Here is a 13956-nt window from a genome sequence, read left to right as displayed (position 1 = left end):
GGGCCATATGTAACCAAATGCTGCAAATGAGCCCAAGAATCAATGGGCCCTGAGAAGGCCGAAAGATAACTTGGGCTGGAAACGGCCCAATAGAATAACGAGCCGTTAATGGGTATAAAGTGATACACTGTTCATTACGGGCCAGTTTCACCACGGGCCATTAATGGGCCAAGAGTTACAAAGGGCCTCATATGGGTCGAAAGAAGTCATGGGCCACACATGGGCCGGAAGTTAAAATGGGCTGGAATCATATTGGATGGCCCAGATGGCGCTACTGGGCCTAATTCGGATAGGGCGTAACGGGCCCTGGGTTAGCGGGTTGTAAATGGGCTATATGCGAACAGGCCGTTAACAGGCTTTTCGTGGGCCGGGCCGGCCTTTTCACAGGAATGGGCCTATGTTGGGCCGTGCCACGTGTCACCGTATCAAAGGCGCCTTCGGTCCAATGAGTGGATGACATCTGTCCCAACGGTGAGCCGACACGTGTTTCCTCCAGCCAATGATGATTTTACACGTGGAAAATCCCCATTGGTCGGGGCTGTTAACGGGTTATCGGATCCAAAACCCAACCCGATAGCTTAACGGCGTTCCGTTATGGTGGATGCCACGTGTCGATCACCCTTGACGAAAGCACTTCTGTGACGCGCGATTTATCGTCATGGAAGTGGACACTTCCGTGATGATAATTTGGTAATGTCATGGAATACTTCTACGACAGCACAGGTATGACTATCTTGATTTTGTCATAAATTTGTCATGGATGTACATGCATGACAAAAAATGCGACCTACTGTGACAAACACGTATCATCATGGAAGTGTATTTTTTTGTAGTGGTGGGGCATCACGGTCCTGGCTGGGTAGATCGCAGAATGCGACACCTCACCAGATCGGACAAAGGGATGCAACAGCATCAGGGCAGTGTAAAGGTGCTGACGGGTGATGTACAACTCGTGGCGAAGAGCTCGGTTAGCTCGATCCAGCCCATCAGCATGCAGAACTAGGTTCTGATGGTGAAAGGGCTCTCGGGTGACGGTGGAGTAGGCAGTAGTGTAATATCCCTCCGCACCATCGTCGGATGCGATAGCAATGTGCCTGAAAGGGGAAGTGTCCAGCGTCTGATGCTCTCCACGAAGACGTGTCAGAGCAGCATAAGTAGCATTGTGGACTGCCATATCGATGGTCACTCCAAAACCATGAGCGGTGTGCAGCACAGTAGTGGAGTCATACTGCCGAGAGTAGAGGTGGACGATGGCACGGTACCGCTCCTGATTAAAGTCCTGGTACTGCTTGTACACGGTGTACTCAGGATGCCAGCGATAACCACAACAGGTGATCTTGAGACTCCAATGGCCATCGTGTGGCGCACGAACTGCCTCGTGGGTTCCATCTAAAAACAAAGATGTTTCAAAGGAGTCAAATGACAGTGTGGGTATTATTCAAAATACTATTCTAAGGAATAACTATGGCTTATCCAACTTTGGGGTGTATGTGGTCACGGGATCCTAATGTTAGAGTTAGTAAATTCATTTAACCCTAGTAGAAGAGAGTTCAGAGTCCCGGAGTAAAGATCGAGGAGTAAAAGATCCTAATACCACCCAATGGCGATGTGCGCCCGTAAGACACACAGCCATGTTAGTAAAAGTTTTGTAGTGACTAGACTCGACTTTTGCCAAGGTGTGCGAAAGGGGGATTCCTACAGGCAGTCGGCTCTGATACCAACTTGTGACACCCCCAATTCAATCGTACACTAATCATACACGCAAACGTGTATGATCAAGATTAGGGACTCACATGAAGATATCACAACACAACTCTAAATAATAAATAAGTCATACAAGCATCATACTACAAGCCAGGGGCCTCGAGGGCTCGAATATAAGTGCTCGATCATAAACTAGTCAGCGGAAGCAATAATATCTGAGTACAGACATAAAGTAAAACAAGGTGCCATAAGATCGCTAGCACAAACTGGGATACAGATCGAAAGAGGCGCAGGCCTCCTTCCTGGGATCCTCCTAACTATTCCTGGTCATCGGCGACATGCACGTAGTAGTAGGCACCCTTGGTGTAGTAGGGGTCGTCGTTGACGGTGGCGTCTGGCTCCTGGGCTCCAACATCTGGTTACGACGTCCGTGAAGAATGGAAAGGGGGAAAAGAGGGAGCAAAGCAACCGTGAATACTCATCCAAAGTACTCGCAAGCAAGGATCTACACTACATATGCATTGGTATCAATGAAATGGATAGTATCTATGGACCGAACTACAGAATGCCAGAATAAGAGGGGGATAGCTAGTCCTATCAAAGACTATGCTTCTAGCAGCCTTCATCTTGAAGCATGTAGAAGAGAGTAGCTGGTAAGTTCACCAAGTATCATCGCATAGCACAATCCTACCCGGCGATCCTTCCCTCGTCGCCCTGTGGGAAAGCGATCACCGGGTTGTCTCTGGAACTTGTCTGGGTGTGTTTTATTAAGTATTCGGTTCTAGTTGTCATAAGGTTGAAGTACAACTCTGGGTCATCCTTTTACCGAGGGACACAACTAGTCTAATAGATAAACTTCCCTGCAGGAGTGCACCACATTACCCAACATGCTCGATCCCTCTGGCCGGACACACTTTCCTGGGTCATGCCCAGCCCCGGAAGATCAACACATCGCAACCCTACCTAGGCCTAACATAGAGGTCAACACGTTCGGTCTAAATCCTATGCACGCAGGGGTCTGGGCCCATCGCCCATTGCACACCTGCATGTTGCGTGCGCGGCCGGTGAGCAGACCTAGCAACCACTATTACAAAGGAAGTTGCGTTGCACGGTCCAACCCAGCGCACGCCGCTCAGTCGCTGACGTCTAGGAGGCTTCGGCTGATACCATGACATCGAGTGCCCATAATTGTTCCCGCATAGTTGCTTAGTGCGTATAGGCTCGTAGCCACACTCAGATCAAATACCCAATCTCGTTAAGCATGTTAATTGATGTAATTGTGGACGTAGACCAGGGACCAGGCCCACCTCTCACCTAGGTGGTCTCAACCTGCCCTGTTGCTCCGCCACAAAGATCCACTTAGAGGGTCGTCGGGACAAATGTCCTTTCAGCCCCCAATTCGTGAATCACTCGCAGGAACTCTACGAGGCGACCCGACTTTAGTCACCACCTGTATCATGTATAATATGTATGTAAGTATAAACCCGTGATCACCTTGATACGTCTCCAACGTATCTATAATTTTTTATTGTTCCATGCTATTATATTACCCCTTTTGGATGTTTATGGGCTTTATTTTACACATTTATATCATTTTTAGGACTAACCTACTAACTGGAGGCCCAGCCCATATTGTTGTTTTATTGCCTGTTTCAGTATTTCGAAGAAAAGGAATATCAAACGGAGTCCAAACGGAATGTAACCTTTGGCAGCGTGATTTTTGGAAAAATTATGATCCAGGAGACTTGGAGTGCAAGCCGGGGGAGCATCGAGGAAGCCACGAGATAGGGGGGCATGCCCACCCCACCTGGGCGCGCCCTACCCTCTTGTGGGCCCCTCGAGGCTCCCCTGACCAACTTCTTTCGCCTATATAAGCCTACATACCCAAAAAACATCGAATAAGAAGATAGATCGGGAGTTCCGCCGCCGCAAGCCTCTGTAGCCACCAAAAACCTCTCGGGAGCCCGTTCTGGCACCCTGCCGGAGGGAGGGTCCCTCACCGGTGGCCATCTTCAACATCCCGGTGCTCTCCATGACGAGGAGGGAGTAGTTCACCCTCGGGGCTGAGGGTATGTACCAGTAGCTATGTGTTTGATCTCTCTCTCTCTCGTGTTCCCTCTATGGCACAATCTTGATGTATCGCGAGCTTTGCTATTATAGTTGGATCTTATGATGTTTCTCCCCCCTCTACTCTCTTGTGATGAATTGAGTTTTCCTCTTGAAGTTATCTTATCGGATTGAGTCTTTAATGATTTGAGAACACTTGATGTATGTCTTGGCGTGTTTATCTGTGGTGACAATGGGATATCACGTGCCACTTGATGTATGTTTTTGTGATCAACTTGCGGGTTCCGCCCATGAACCTATGCATAGGGGTTGGCACACGTTTTCGTCTTGACTCTCCGGTAGAAACTTTGGGGCACTCTTTGAAGTACTTTGTGTTGGTTGAATAGATGAATCTGAGATTGTGTGATGCATGTATAATCATGCCCACGGATACTTGAGGTGACAATGGATTATCTAGGTGACATTAGGGTTTTGGTTGATTTGTGTCTTAAGGTGTTATTCTAGTACGAACTCTTGAATACATTGATCCGAAAGAATAACTTTGAGGTGGTTTCGTACCCTACCATAATCTCTTTGTTTGTTCTCTGCTATTAGTGGCTTTGGAGACTCTTTGTTGCATGTTGTGGGATTGTTATATGATCTATCTATGTTATTATTGTTGAGAGAACTTGCACTAGTGAAAGTATGAACCCTATGCCTTGTTTCCTACCATTGCAATACCGTTTACGCTCACTTTTATCATTAGTTACCTTGCTGTTTTTATATTTTCAGATTACAAAAACCTATATCTACCATCCATATTGCACTTGTATCACCATCTCTTCGCCGAACTAGTGCACCTATACAATTTACCATTGTATTGGGTGTGTTGGGGACACAAGAGACTCTTTGTTATTTGGTTGCAGGGTTGTTTGAGAGAGACCATCTTCATCCTATGCCTCCCACGGATTGATAAACCTTAGGTCATCCACTTGAGGGAAATTTGCTACTGTCCTACAAACCTGTGCACTTGCAGGCCCAACAACATCTATAAGAAGAAGGTTGTGTAGTAGACATCAAGCTCTTTTCTGGCGTCGTTGCCGAGGAGGTGAGTGCTTGAAGGTATATCTTTAGATCTTGCAATCGAATCTTTTTGTTTCTTGTTTTATCACTAGTTTAGTTTATAAAAGAAAACTACAAAAAAATGGAGTTAAGTTTGTCTCATATGCTTCATCTTTTTTATATCTTTCGTGAGTATGATGAAAAGGAATATTGTGCTCAAGTGCTAGAAGAAGAAGTGTATAAAATGTTTGGTACTAAATCTTTGTATGATGAGCATGATTGCAATGTTGTTAGTTTGAATTCTTTGGATATCCATGATGCTAATGATATGCAAAGCCACAAGCTTGGAGAAGCTATGTTTGATGAATATGATATTTTTTGTCCCCCAAGTTTTAATATGCAAAGTTGTTATGATGAAAGCATGCCTCCTATTTATGATGATTATATTGATGAAAGTGGGTTTGGAAGAGTGTCAACTTTAGAAATTAGTGATCCCACTATTTGGAGGATGTTGAATCTTATTGTGATGAACATGAAAGTGGATTTGGAAGAGTGTCAACTTTATTTAGTGATGAATCCACTATTTCGGAAGAGGTTCCAATTGATTATGAGAAAAAGTTGCTATATATGATGATTATTGTGATGACTTGTATGCTATTAAGAATAATGATAACCATGAAACTTGTCATCATGATTTTAGTTTTCAATTGGATTATGCCTCACATGATAATTATTTTGTTGAGTTTGCTCCCACTACTATTCATGAGAAGAATTTTGCTTATGTGGAGAGTAGTAAATTTTCTATGCTTGTAGATCATGAAAAGAATTCTTTAGGTGCTGGTTATAATGTTGAATTCATTCATGATGCTACTGAAAATTATTATGAGGAAGGAATATATGCTTGTAGGAATTTCAATAATATCAAGTTTCCTCTCTATGTGCTTAAAATCTTGAAGCTATGCTTGTTTTACCTACCTATGCTAGTTGATTATTGTTCCCATAAGTTGTTTGCTCACAAAATCCCTATGCATAGGAAGTGGGTTAGACTTAAATGTGCTAGTCATATTCTTCATGATGCTCTCTTTATGTTTCAATTCTTACCTTTTATGTGAGCCTCATTGTCATCATCATGCCTAGCTAGAAAGGCATTAAAGAAAAGCCCTTGTTGGGAGAAAACCCAATATTTATCCTTATTGTTTTTGTGTGTTCACATGATTATACTACTGTAGTAATCATGTTTTATAGCTTTTGTTTCAACAAAGTGCCAAGTAAGACCTTTAGGATAGCTTACGGTGATAGTTATGTTGATCCTGCTGAGAATCAGAAACTTTTGCACCTAGTAAATTAGTTTTGTTAATTCACAGAAACGTGCTTCTGATCTGATTCTTTTTGCTATATATTGGTACACAAATTTCTTAGGACTTCTTAATTCGTTACGATGTTTGTAGTTCCAGAAGTATACGTTTGATACAGATTATTACAGACTGTTCTGTTTTTGACAGATTCTGTTTTCTATGTGTTGTTTGCTTATTTTGATGAATCTATGAGTAGTATCGGAGGGTATGAACCATAGATAAGTTGGAATGCAGTATATATTACACCAATATGAATTTAGAATGAGTTCATTATAGTACCTAAGTGGTGGTTTTATTTTCTTATACTAACGGAGCTTACGAGTTTTCTGTTGAGTTTTGTGTTGTGAAGTTTTCAAGTTTTGGGTAAAGATTTGATGGACTATGGAATAAGGAGTGGCAAGAGCCTAAGCTTGGGTATTCTCAAGGCACCCCAAGGTAATATTCAAGGACAACCAAAAGCCTAAGCTTGGGGATGCCCCGGAAGGCATCCCCTCTTTCGTCTTTGTTCATCGATAACTTTACTTGGAGCTATATTTTTATTCACCACATGATATGTGTTTTGCTTGGAGCGTCATTTTATTTTGTTAGTATTTGCTTGCTGTTATTTAGAATAATGTTTTGCATCTTTATTTTCAATAAAGAAGTCAAGGATAGCCTTTACCATGCTTATTTTGCTAGTATACATGTTGCTGTTTGAAAACAGAAAGTTTACCGCTGTTGCAAAGATTCCGTAGAAAAGTCAGAGAATGGTATAATGTTGAAACTTTTTGCATATTGAGCTCTGATAAATCTTCTACAGCGTAGTATTTTTTCATAATATTTGGAGTTAGGGAAGTATTGATACTCTTGCATTCTTTACAGACTGTACTGTTTTGGCCAATTGCTGTTATGGTTGCATTGTTTGCACATGTTTGCTTGTTTAATGATTCTATTTGAGGATAGGAGTGTTAAATATGCAGAGGCATTTAGTATGCAATGTTGAATAATAATTTTAGTGATTTGTTACAGTTGAAAATGATAAGGTTTTGCATTGGTTTATACTAACCTATCTCACGAGTTCTTGTTGAGTTTGGTGTGGATGGAGCTTTTGATAAAAAGAGAAACCATGATATGAGAGGAATTAAGGAGACACAAAAGTTCAAGCTTGGGGATTCCCAAGGCACCCCAATATAATATTTCAAGAAGTCTCAAGCATCTAAGCTTGGGGATGCCCCGTTAGGCATCCCACCTTTCTTCTTCAACAACTATCGGTTAGTATCGGTTGCGCCTAAGTTTTTGCTTCTTCACATGAGTTGTGCTATCCTTGAAATGTCATTTTATTTTGTTTTGCATGATGTTTGAATACAATACCAAGATCTGAAATTCCTTAATGTTAGAGAGTCTTCACATAGTTGCACAATTATTCGACTACTCATTGATCTTCACTTATATCTTTCGAAGTAGTTTGTCATTTGCTCTAGTGCATCACTTATATCTTTTAGAGAACGGCGGTGGTTATATTTTGTAGAAATTGCTAGTCTCTCATGCTTCAGTTTTATTATTTTGAGAGTCTTTTAGAACAACATGGTATTTTCTATGGTTATAAAGTTGGTCCTAGAATGGTAGGCATCCAAGTTGGGTATAATAAAAACTATCATAGAAAGTGAATTGGATGCTATGATCAATTTGATACTTGATAATTGTTTTGAGATATGGAGGTAGTGATATTAAAGTCATGCTATTTGGGTGATTATGAAAAATTCTTGTGTTGAAGTTTGTGATTCCCTTAGCATGCACGTATGGTGAACCGCTTTGTGATGAAGTTGGAGCACAATTTTATTTATTGATTGTCTTCCTTATGAGTGGCGGTCGGGGACGAGCGATGGTTTTTTCCTACCAATCTATCCCCCTAGGAGCATGCGCGTAATACTTTGTTTTTGATGACTTATAGATTTTTGCAATAAGTATATGAGTTCTTTTGACTAATGTTGAGTCCATGGATTATACGCACCCTCACCCTTCCACCATTGCTAGCCTCTTTTGTGCCGCGCAACTTTGACCGGTACCACACACCCACCTTATACCTTCCTCAAAACAGCCACCATACCTACCTATTATGGCATTTCCATAGCCATTCCGAGATATGTTGCCATGCAACTTTCCACCGTTCCGTTCATATGACACGCATTACTTTTGTCATATTGCTCTTTGCATGATCATGTAGTTGACATCGTATTTGTGGCAAGGCCACCTTCATAATCTTCATACATGTCGCTCTTGATTCATTGCATATCCTGGTACACCGCCGGAGGCATTCATATAGAGTCATATCTTGTTCTAGCTTTGAGTTGTAATTCTTGAGTTGTAAATCCATAAAAGTGTGATGATCTTCATTATTAGAGCATTGTCCCAGTGACGAAAGGATGATGGAGACTATGATTCCCCCACAAGTCGGGATGAGACTTCGGACTTTACAAAAGAAAATGCCAAAAAGAAAAAAAAGAGAAAGGCCAAAGAAAAAATGAGAGAAAAGAGAGAAGGGAGAATGCTACTATCTCTTTTTACACACTTGTGCTTCAAAGTAGCACCATGATCTTCATGATAGAGAGTCTCCTATGTTGTCACTTTCATATACTAGTGGGAATTTTTCATTATAGAACTTGGCTTGTATATTCCAATGATGGGCTTCCTCAAAATGCCCTAGGTCTTCGTGAGCAAGCAAGTTGGATGCACACCCACTTAGTTTCTTTTTGTTGAGCTTTCATATATTTATAGCTCTAGTGCATCCGTTGCATGGAAACCCCTACTCACCCACATTGATATCTATTAATGGGCATCTCCATAGCCCGTTGATAAGCCTAGTTGATGTGAGACTATCTTCTCCTTTTTGTCTTCTCCACAACCACCATTCTATTCCACATATAGTGCTATGTCCATGGCTCATGCTCATGTATTGCGTGAAAGTTGAAAAAGTTTGAGATTACTAAAGTATGAAACAATTGCTTGGCTTGTCTTCGGGGTTGTGCATGATTAAATACTTTGTGTGATGAAGATAGAGCAACAGCCAGACTATATGATTTTGTAGGGATAACTTTCTTTGGCCATGTTATTTTGAGAAGACATGATTACTTCGATTAGTATGCTTGAAGTATCACAATTTATTATGTCAATATGTACTTTCATTTTGAATCATTTGGATCTGAACATTCATGCCACAATAAAGAAAATTACATTGAGAATTATGCTAGGTAGCATTCCACATCAAAAATTCTATTTTTATCATTTACCTACTCGAGGACGAGCAGGAATTAAGCTTGGGGATGCTAGATACGTCTCCAACGTATCTATAATTTTTTATTGTTCCATGCTATTATATTACCCCTTTTGGATGTTTATGGGCTTTATTTTACACATTTATATCATTTTTGGGACTAACCTACTAACCGGAGACCCAACCCATATTGCTGTTTTATTGCATGTTTCAGTATTTCGAAGAAAAGGAATATCAAACGGAGTCCAAACGGAATGAAACCTTCGGCAGAATTTTTGGAAAAAATATGATCCAGGAGACTTGGAGTGCAAGCCGGGGAGCATCGAGGAAGCCACGAGACAGGGGGGTGCGCCCACCCCCGTGGGCGCGCCCTACCCTCTCGTGGGCCCCTCGAGGCTCCCCCGACCGACTTCTTTCGCCTATATAAGCCTACGTACCCTAAAAACATCGAATAAGAAGATAGATCGGGAGCTCCGCCGCTGCAAGCCTCTGTAGCCACCAAAAACCTCTCGGGAGCCCGTTCCGGCACCCTGCCAGAGGGGGGATCCCTCACCGGTGGCCATGTTCATCATCCCTGCGCTCTCCATGACGAGGAGGGAGTAGTTCACCCTCGAGGCTGAGGGTATGTACCAGTAGCTATGTGTTTGATCTCTCTCTCTCTCTCTCTCGTGTTCTCTCTATGGCACAATCTTGATGTATCGCGAGCTTTGCTATTATAGTTGGATCTTATGATGTTTCTCCCCCCTCTACTCTCTTGTGATGAGTTGAGTTTTTCTCTTGAAGTTATCTTATCGGATTGAGTCTTTAATGATTTGAGAACACTTGATGTATGTCTTGTCGTGTTTATCTGTGGTGACAATGGGATATCATGTGCCACTTGATGTATGTTTTGGTGATCAACTTGCGGGTTCCGCCTATGAACCTATGCATAGGGGTTGGCACACGTTTTCGTCTTGACTCTCTGGTAGAAACTTTGGGGCACTCTTTGAAGTACTTTGTGTTGGTTGAATAGATGAATCTGAGATTGTGTGATGCATATCGTATAATCATGCCCACGGATACTTGAGGTGATAATGGAGTATCTAGGTGACATTAGGGTTTTGGTTGATTTGTGTCTTAAGGTGTTATTCTAGTATGAACTCTTGAATAGATTGATCCGAAAGAATAACTTTGAGGTGGTTTCGTACCCTACCATAATCTCTTTGTTTGTTCTCCGCTATTAGTGGCTTTGGAGTGACTCTTCGTTGCATGTTGAGGGATTGTTATATGATCTATCTATGTTATTATTGTTGAGAGAACTTGCACTAGTGAAAGTATGAACCCTATCCCTTGTTTCCTACCATTGCAATACCGTTTACGCTCACTTTTATCATTAGTTACCTTGCTGTTTTTATATTTTCAGATTACAAAAACCTATATCTACCATCCATATTGCACTTGTATCACCATCTCTTCACCGAGCTAGTGCACCTATACAATTTACCATTGTATTGGGTGTGTTGGGGACACAAGAGAATCTTTGTTATTTGGTTGCAAGGTTGTTTGAGAGTGACCATCTTCATCCTACGCCTCCCACGGATTGATAAACCTTAGGTCATACACTTGAGGGATATTTGCTATTGTCCTACAAACCTGTGCACTTGCAGGCCCAACAACGTCTATAAGAAGAACGTTGTGTAGTAGACATCACACCTCCCAAGTGATCACGACCCGATAGTATAGCTTGGCAGACGGACAAGAATGTAGGGCCGCTGATGATAAACTAGCATCCTATACCAAGCATTTAGGATAGCAGGTAAAGGTATCAACAATTGTAGCAACAATGACAGGCTATGCCACAGAATAGAAGCTATCGAATGAACAACAGTAGCAAATCTAATGCAACAATAAGAGAGAAGAAAGTGTGTGATATCTGGTTGATCGAAGGGGGTTTGCTTGCCTGGAAGCTCAGTCGAGAGGGAGGGGTTGTCAACACCGTAGTCGTACAGGGTAGCAGCGGCGTCGGTCTCGGTGTCTAACGAGAGAAGAGGGGGAGGAAACAATAAATATAATGCAAACATATGCATGACGATGCATGACATGACAATGAGCAGTGCTAGGTATGCCCTAACGCGGTTGTAGGCGATACTGGCGAAGGGGGAAACATCCGGGAAAGTATTCCCGGTGTTTGACGTTTTCGGGTAGATGAAACGAAGGTCGATTGTTGCATGTTATCTATGCTAGGGACGTGCGGCGGACGAACAGACAACATATTCGGATTTGTCTCGTTGTTCTGAGCAACTTTCATGTATAAAGTATTTTCATCCGAGTTATGGATTAACAAATATGATTTTCCAAAGTTTTATTTCATTTACTAGGATTATTATTATTTAATTAATTTGAAAAAGAATTACGGCGTCATCATGATGTCAGCACGATGTCAGCAGTCAAAGTTGACCATTGACCAGTCAAACTGACGCGTGGGTCCCACACGTCTTAGGCTGCACACTAATTAACACATTAGATAGTTTAATTAGGAGGTTATTAGGTTTAATTAGTTAACTAACAAGATTAATTAAGTTAATTAATTAATTAATTTTTAATTATCCTTTTTTTCTAATTTTCCTGGGGTGTGGGACCCGGCTGTCGGTGGCCCAAGGCCATAGCGGGTGCTGGGCGACGGGCAGTGGTGCGGGCGCCCGAGGGGCACTGAGCATGCACGATGCACGCCGGCGCCGGCGGCCAGAGCCAGGGGAGGCGGCAGAAGGGTGGCCGTGGCGGCAGGCAAAGCGCGACGTAGGGGGGGCAGAGGATGGTCGAGGCGAGCGGCGGCTGCGGCTTCGCACAAGGCGGCAGAGACGAGGCCTCTGTGAGGCGGGCAAGGCGAGCAGCGGAGCCGCGACAAGGCAGCGCGACACGGTGAGGCAGCACGGCAAGGGCGACCGCGGGTGTGGGGAAGGAGGCAGGGCGGACGTGGCGAGCAGAGTCAGCGGGAGCAGCGAGGGCGCGTGCGCACGTCGGTTGAGGTGGCCGTAGCGACGGCGGGGGCTCGTGCCGGGGCCGGTGGGGAGGCTCGACGCCCACGGTGCAGTAGCAGTAGGTACCAGGGGAACGCAGGCGGCAGCAGTGGCGGGGGCCGTGGTGATGGCGAGGCGGGACGAAGCGGGGCACGGTGAGCAGGGGCGTGGCCCAGTGGTGTGGGGCGGCTGCGTGTGCGAGGCGGCTGGCGCAAGGGGAATGGCGAGCGAAGCGAGCAGGACCGCGGCGGAGCACGCAGCACGTGCACAGGGCGTGGCCAGTGGATGGCCGAAGCGCGCGAGCACGGTAACCAGGGGGTAGAGAGGGAGCATGGGGCGGTGCTCACATTCGTCGTGGGAAGGGCAACGAGGCTTGATGAAGCCGTTGGAGAGGAGGACGGGGACGACGTGCGTCGACGGAGTCGAGGCGGCGCGGGGCTCCGGCGATGTGGTCCTCTAGGCGGTAGTGTCGGGGAGACGAGGCGTCGAGCCCCGATCCAGATCTGGATCGGGAGGATGGGGAGGAGAGGCGAGGGAGTGGAGGGAAGTGGTGCGGTCAGGGGTTAGGGTTTCCTGTAGTGGGGGTTAAGGGGGAGTGAGTGGGCTGGCCGGCTCGGCCAAGGCACAGTTGGGCCGAGGGGGGGTTTCTTTTCCTTTTATTTCTATTTTTTTGCCTTTTCTTTTTATTTATTTTTCCTTTTGCTGTTTTACTCATTTTAGAGTATTTAAGCATTTTGTAAAAGTGTGGTTCCTTCACCAATATTACTTGTGATTTATTTGTCACAATCCGAACAATTTAGTTTTAATATTTGAAAACTTTTGATGTTTGCCTATATTGAATTTGAATTTGAATCGGTTTCGAACTAACGCAAGATTAGCAACAGTAATCAAGGTGACGTGGGCTCACTAGCATAGGTTTACTGTAGCTTAAATATCCGGCGTTACACCATGGTTGTGGACTTAGGCAGGGAGACCCTCTCTCCCCTGCTTTTCGTCATCGCAATCGACCCGCTGCAGCAGATCCTTGACGTCGCGATGAGCCACAACCTTCTACACAAGCTTCAAGGAAGGGGATTACATGTTTGTACCTCCTTCTATGCTGATGACGCAGCGATTTTCATCTCGCCGACGCGGGAGGATGTCCTTGCTTCCATCCTCACATCTTTCGGCAAGGTCACCGGGCTGTCAACCAACTTCCAAAAGAGCTCCGCAGTTGCTATTCAGTGTGGTCACCTGAACCTGGATGACATTCTGCGCATCCTTCATGCCATGCAGACGTCCTTTCCGATGAAGTACCTGAGCCTTCCACTTTTGATCTGGCATCTCAAAAGGGTTGACTTTCAACACCTTGAGGACAAGGTTGCAGCGAGGTTACCCCTTGGCAGGGGCAGAACATTACCACGATCGGGCGGGCGGCCTTGGTGAATCAGTCCTCACCTCACAAGTTATGTACCACATCACCCCACTCACAGTCCCCCTTGGTGTGCTGCGAAGCATCAATAAGATTGAGCGGGCATTTTCTCTGGTCAGCTAGCGACACAAC

Source organism: Triticum aestivum, chromosome 2B, assembly GCF_018294505.1.
Source record: "Triticum aestivum cultivar Chinese Spring chromosome 2B, IWGSC CS RefSeq v2.1, whole genome shotgun sequence".
NCBI lineage: Eukaryota > Viridiplantae > Streptophyta > Magnoliopsida > Poales > Poaceae > Triticum > Triticum aestivum.
Note: the sequence above shows the minus strand (reverse complement) of the source record.